Source organism: Zingiber officinale, chromosome 10A (genome assembly GCF_018446385.1).
Source record: "Zingiber officinale cultivar Zhangliang chromosome 10A, Zo_v1.1, whole genome shotgun sequence".
NCBI classification, from domain to species: Eukaryota; Viridiplantae; Streptophyta; class Magnoliopsida; order Zingiberales; family Zingiberaceae; genus Zingiber; species Zingiber officinale.
This window is the reverse complement of record NC_056004.1, coordinates 22,191,419-22,198,682: the sequence shown is the minus strand read 5'-3', so window position 1 is coordinate 22,198,682 and position 7,264 is coordinate 22,191,419. Positions and strand designations below refer to the sequence as shown.

The 7,264-nt window shown below is 38.8% G+C and overlaps 1 long non-coding RNA gene across 1 annotated transcript; it reads left to right on the top strand.

The window, feature by feature from the left end:
- Nucleotides 1-854: 854 nt before the first annotated feature.
- LOC122027437 lies at nucleotides 855-1,424 on the top strand. The gene is made up of 2 exons (XR_006124411.1): nucleotides 855-1,130; nucleotides 1,319-1,424. It is a non-coding gene; the product is annotated as an uncharacterized LOC122027437 (long non-coding RNA).
- Nucleotides 1,425-7,264: the final 5,840 nt, after the last annotated feature.

Sequence of the window (7,264 nt, the reverse complement as noted above, 5' to 3'; positions counted from 1 at the left end):
TGCAAACAAGCTTGCGCGTTGGCTCTGAGTGCCTTCCTCCATAACGGATGAGCTTGTTTGCGGATCACTAGAACAGACTTCCATTTTTGGATGACTATAGGAAGTTAATTAAGAGCGTGTGATCTTCCCCAACGGAAGGGGCATAATCTTATTAATGGACTTAGTGTCAAGTAATGGTATACACTTAGACACATCTAATAGTATCCTCCCCAACGGAGTCACTGCTATTATTTGTGTGACCAAATAATACCAACTATTAATTTTATTTGTCAAAAGTTAGGTTGACAAGATAATAAAATTAATGGGTTAAAACCCTCCTTTTACAAATGTTGAATTTGTATACGTCCACACTAACGTGGCATACAAAATTCACGGTGTTATGATGTAACGACCCAATTTTCCCTATTTCAAGTTCTAAAAATCCATAAAAATATTTGGAAATACTTTTAAAATATTCTAGAAATTTTTAGGAATTTTTAGAGTATTTTTATGCAAATTTTGGAGTCCGTTTGGTATTTTTACCAAGGAGAATAAGTTTTAAAAATAAACTAAAATAAAAAAAAAGGGTTGTAGAAGCTGGGTTTCGAACCCAGCACCCCTGGCCCAAGCAAAACCGGCCCAACCAACCGAGCTGCGCTCGATTTGTTAATCATATATGGAGCGATATATATTTAAGTAGTAGTTAGGAACAGTAAAATAAATTGGAAATAAAAGTGCGCGGCTGAGGAATCGAAGCCAAGATCTCTGATTTGGTTAAAGCCGGGCTGACCAAGTGTGCTAGTGATTGTTTGTTATTAAAGAAGGAGAAAAATTCCATTTAAGCTATAGTTGGAACCAAAAATAACCCTAGTTATAAAGTGAGGACTAAAGTGATTTTCGGAAAACCTAAAATTTCTTTTCCTCTCCTCACCTCTCGCGTGCGACGGCGGCAGATCAGGCGGAAGGTGAAGCCGACCTAGGGTTCCTCTCCGGCGGCCGGCAAGGGCTTCTTTTCAGAAGCCGTTCACGGATTCGTGGTCTCCTCGTCAAGGAGAACACGCGGATAGGAAGGGATCGCAGAGATCTTCACATCCTCCGAACCCTAGAAGCTTTAGAGTCCTCTTCTCCAGTTGTAAGTCCGAGAACGTGAGGTAAGTGCTTCCTCACCTGCAGTAGGATAGCTCCGAGATTTATTCCTTGTTCTTTTTCCTTGTTCCCGAAAGCTTTTGGACAGCTTGAGGGTGCTTGGCGTTTTTGATCGGATTCTATGCTACTTAGTTTCATGCTTTGTGATAATAATGGAATAAATGTCTCCCTTGATGTTGGTAATGCTGGCTAGATTCTGTTGAATACCATCAGGATGCTTATAATGAAATTGATGGCTATGGAGAGTTTAGAAACGTGATGGCAACGGTGATAAGATCATTAGGAAGAAAAAAATAGAAATATCCTATAGCATTTTAAGGTTAAGTGTTTACTCAATTTTGTACTATCATGTATTCCTTCTTGTGAGAACCATTGGTACAATTCTCAAGTTAAGGATTGAACTACAGAGTTCGCAACTGAGCATATAAATTAACTCAAACCTCAAGGTGATAACCATGGCTAAAAGGGTTATAAGATGTTATAATGTCTCTGTTTGGATTCAATTAAAAGGTTTATAAGGAATATGGTATTTACTGATTGAAATAGTAATTGTTATGATAGTATTTAAATATCTGATTTTGTTTGAGGCCAGCATTCTAGTTTTGGTTTATGAAGAGTGCTTTAATATTGAAAACTTGGAATCTTCTTTGATCCGTATCAACCTTAATGAGCAATGATCAGTTTGTTTTGTTTACTGAGGTGGATACTTCCTTGTTTAACATTTAAGTCATTAATTCCAAGCACGTGTGTGATTTGTATACGGAATAAGTCCAAGGGGTCATGCAAAGTCAATCAATATTTGCCTATATTATGAACAAGAGAAGAAGAACATGACTTTCAGTTTTGCTTGATTTTGAAACATGTTTTGTTTACTTCACCAGTAGCTTCCATTGCTATTAGACAAGCATATTTTCTTATTGCGGTTAGACAAGCATATTTTCTTATTGCTTTGCTTAGTTTTCTGTATATATATGCAATGAACTTGAATAGCATGTGTTCAATATATAGTTTTAGTTTTTATAGATATGCAATGAACATGGATAGCATGTATTTATAGTATTTTAGAATTTTGTTAACAAAGCATGCAGAATTTGTTTAGGATAGTATGCAGTTTAGATTTAAGTTTCTTTACTACCTCATTTAACATGAACAGATCTACTTTTGGTTTTAGTTATGATCCTCTACTAAATTACCAAAAGATAAGTAAAAGAAAGATAAAGAAAAGAAAGAAAAAGGCTAAAGCCTTAAGTAAGATTCCGAAGTCAAGACTTTAGGGATTTTGGCACACAAGGTGCTTATTAAATGCCAAAGCATTTTATTATAAGAAGTATTTAAAGATAAAAAAGTATTTTACTTTTAAAGGGCATGTACCGGACACAAAGTCCAAGGGATGGGCTCCAAGATGCCCCTAGGCACAAGGCCTAGAAGTACCTTAGTAGTTTCGGGATTAGCTACCTCGACTCTTATTAAGGATGCGCGCAAATTGGTAAAATACCAAAGTGGTACAATGCCGGGCCCAAGAGAAGTTGATTATTATTTTGAAGTATAAAAGTAAAAGTTTTTGGAAACAAATGAAACAAACATCAAATATGTTTAGAATTAGAAAGTTTAGCTTCTTGTTATTTGAAGCATGCAGTATCAGTTTTCATTTGCTTCCTTATGAGTTTATTTGAGCATGACTATATGTCTTATCATTTAGTTGATTTCTTGCTATTAGATTATTTAGCATGATTAGCTTTATTTGCTTTTCAGCATGCAGTTATAGTTTTATTCTTGTATAGCATGAGTAGCTTTACATGTTAGCTTTTCAGTTAATATGATTTCTATGCTATTTATGAGCATGATTACATGTTTAGTATTTCAGTTAATCTGATTTATTTACTAGTAGATGAGCATGAGTAGCTTTCTTCTAAGCATTCAGATTTAGCATGTTTTTCGTTATATACATGCATATCGAGTTTTTGTGAGTAGGCAAGCACTTACTAAGCTTTTAGCTTATAGATACTATTTTCCTCCTACTGCAGATAAAGGAAAAGCTAAAGTATGAAAGGAAGGCGACAAGGTGGTGGTGATGAAGGTGTGTGATGGCTGGACTATGGAGAGATCATGAGTTTGCTAAGGAAACTGTCAAGACTCCTTCTTTGGAGTTTTCTTTCAGTTATTAAATTGATAGAGATTGTTTTAGTAGTTTCCCTTTGTCTATGTTAAGTTTATTCCGCATTGTAGTTGAGTTATTTCCTATTGTTGGAGTTCTTTTGTTTACTATTGCTAGGATAGTTTATTTTTAGTTATATATAAACTGCGTGGTGATGTTATTGCTTTGTATATGTATGTACTTATGATTATTGTCACCGGTACAGGGGAGACTCTGCCGAAATTTTTCGGTAGGGTTTTCCTAGAGATTTTTAATAAACCGGTTAAGTAGAGTAGTAGATAAGTAACGGTTACTCTTAGAGAGTAGTAGTAGTAGTAAGAAGGGTGGTCGTTACAGTTGGTATCAGAGCAGTTCCCATTCTCCAACACCACACACATCAACATCAACCTTGCCGTCTTCAAGTAAGAAAGTATTTAAGTTCTTTCTTTATTGCTTTCCTTATTATTAACTGCAGTACTGAGTAATTGCTTATGAGTGCTTAAGTAAGATAGAAGTTACTGTTTCTCCTTTCTTGATTCATACATATGTTTGTTTAGAAAGGATAGAGAAGTTAGAAAGGATAGAGAAGATATCAAGCCTTTTCTTTGCATAACTGGATGTTAAGAAGAGGATATCCCCGCACCGTTCGTACTTAGAACCAAGATCAGGTGAACGAAGAGCTTAGATCAATTGAGCCCAATCTCTCTGAAGTTCTTGCCCAACTCCAGAGACAAGTAGTAGAGCAGCAACAAATGATTGTCAACTAGATGACCAATCAAAAGCCAGCTCCTCCCACTCCCCCAACCATTAATGTGGAGACTCCAGGGGTGACTGAAGTTCTATCGGTTGCCCTGGAAGTCACCACAACACCTAGAAGACAAGAAGCATACCTCATCCAGTGGATGAAGCTGAAACCAGAAAGCTTCTCAGGCACGACTGAGCCCTAGGATGCCCAGGCTTGGTTCAAGACATTTGAGAGCACAATGGAGCTTCTTGACTGACCAGAAGTCGAGAAGGTTGATACCATTAAGTGTGCCTCTTTTTGCCTATCTGGAGATGCTTATATGTAGTGGGAGCGAGTTAAGAGTAAGAGAGCAGTCAACCAGATGAGCTGGGTTGACTTCGAGATAGAGTTTTACGAAGAATTCTTCCGTCAACGGATCATCAATAAACAGTATGAGGAGCTTATGGAATTCAGACAAGGTGACATGCTAGTAGAAGAAGCGGTTAAAAGATTTAACAAGCTAGCTCACCTTTGCCTAGAGTTAGTAAGTACAGTGAAAGAACGAGTCAGACTGATGCTCCTAATGCTGAGACCAGAAATAACACCTAATGTGAGTAGTGAAACTCACCGACCATAGATTGGTGAAGAGCTGGTCAGCAGGGCATTAGTGAGCACTATCTGAACGGCATCAAGGCACAACAAATGCAACACAAGTCAGTCAAGATCGAAGACAAGACAGTGGGGAAACAGAGACCTCAATCAAGTGATCAGAACTGGAGTACAGAAGAACAAGAAAGACCCAAGCAGGAAGACGTTCGGGTAGCCTGTGAATATCCAGAGGTATTTCTAGAAGAGCTACCTGGATTACCTCCCAACAGAGAAGTGGAGCCAATTTCAAAAGCTCTGTATCAAATTTCTCTAGCAGGGCTAAAAGAGTTATAAGAACAATTTCAGGAGTTACTTGACAAGGGTTTCATCCGCCCTAGTCATTCACCCCGGGAAACTCCAGAGTTGTTCGTTAAGAAGAAAGACGGATCTATGCTAATGTGCATATATTTTAGAGCGCCGAGCAAAGTAGAAGTTAGGGACAAGTACCCTCATTCTAGAATAGATGATCTATATGATCAGCTAAAAAAGGGTAATAGAGTTCTCTAAAATAGACCTGTGCTCTGGGTATCATCAGTTGGAAGTGAAAGAAAGTGATCCACCCAGGTAAAGCTAATAAAGTGGCAGATGCACTAAGCAGAAAATCCAGTGCATTCTTGATGTCCTTGTCATCATTAGCCCTGCCACTACAGAAGGAGTTGTCAGATTTCGGACTTGAAATTATTTATGGGCAACTCTCTGCATTGACTCTAGAGTCAACCCTGCTTGAGGATATACAGAAGAAGCAAAGTGAAGATCCTGATATCCAAAAGATCAAGCAAGGGATACAGAAAGAAGAAAATTTAGAGTTTCGAGTATCAGACAGTGGAATTCTTTATCAGGGGAGCCGCCTTTGTGTTCCCAATGACAAAGAGCTGAGAAAGAAAATTTTAGAAGAAGCTCATAGTACACCTTATTCCATGCATCCTGGTTCTACCAAGATGTATCAAGACGGGAAACAAAGATTCTGGTGGTCTGGACTCAAAAGAGATGTAGCTAAATATGTCAGTACCTGCCTGACATGTCAGAGGGTCAAAGCAGAACACCAGAGACCAGGAGGAGTTCTACAACCTCTTCCTATACCAGAGTGGAAGTGGGAAGACATATCCATGGACTTCATAACAGGTCTTCCAAGAACCACAAATGGATATGATGCGATATGGGTGATAGTGGACAGATTGACCAAATATGCTCATTTTCTAGCCATCAAGGTGTTCCACTCCATAGAGCAGTTGGCACAACTGTACGTCAAGGAAGTGATCAGACTTATGGAGTTCCTAAATCTATTGTTTCTGATAGAGATGGGCGCTTCACCTCTCACTTTTGGGAGTGTGTTCAGACTGCACTAGGCACCAAACTCAAGTTCAGCACAGCCTTCCATCCTCAGACTGATGGGCAGACAGAGCGAGTAAACCAGATCCTAGAAGATATGCTCAGGGCTTGTGCACTAGATTTTAAAGGCAGTTGGTGCAAGTATCTGTGCTTAGCTGAATTTGCCTACAACAACAGCTATCAGGCCACCATCAAGATGGCTCCTTATGAGGCGTTGTATGGCAGGAAATGCAGATCACCCATTTGCTGGCAAGAAGCAGGTGAGAGAAAAGAAATGGAAGTAGAACTGGGCATTCAGACAGAGCTGGTAGATGAGACTACTGCCCAGAGTAGACAAAAGAGTTATGCTGACACACGCCGTAGGCCACTTGAATTTCAAGTTGGGGATTCAGTCTTTCTCAAGGTCGCTCCTATGAAGGGAGTGATGAGATTTGGCAAGAACGGTAAATTAAGTCCTCGTTATGTAGGACCTTACCTAATCATAGAAAGGATTGGGAAAGTAGCTTACAAGCTGGATTTACCACAAGACATGTCAGCAATACACAATGTATTTCATGTCTCCATGCTAAAGAAGTGTCTCCATGACCCGAGCCAAGTGATTCAGCCTCAGTCAGTGCAGATCCAAGAGGATCTTAGTTATGAGAGCAGACCTACACAGATAATGGACAGAGCAGTCAAGAGACTAAGAAATAAAGAAGTGCCACTAGTGAAGGTTATCTGGCAGAACCAGAAGCACGAGGAAGTCACTTGGGAGCGGGAGGACAGTATGAGACAGTATCCAGAGCTATTCTAAGGTCGAGGACGAACTTTTTATAAGGTATGGGGAATTGTAACGACCCAATTTTCCCTATTTCAAGTTCTAAAAATCCATAAAAATATTTGAAAATACTTTTAAAATATTCTAGAGATTTTTAGGAATTTTTAGAGTATTTTTATGCAAATTTTGGAGTCTGTTTGGTATTTTTACCAAGGAGAATAAGTTTTAAAAATAAACTAAAATAAAAAAAAAAAAAGGGGTTGTAGAAGCTGGGTTTCGAACCCAGCACCCCTGGCCCAAGCAAAACCGGCCCAACCAACCGAGCTGCGCTCGATTTGTTAATCATATATGGAGCGATATATATTTAAGTAGTAGTTAGGAACAGTAAAATAAATTGGAAATAAAAGTGCGCGGTTGAGGAATCGAAGCCAAGATCTCTGATTTGGTTAAAGCCGGGCTGACCAAGTGTGCTAGTGATTGTTTGTTATTAAAGAAGGAGAAAAATTCCATTTAAGCTATAGTTGGAACCAAAAATAACCCTAGTTAT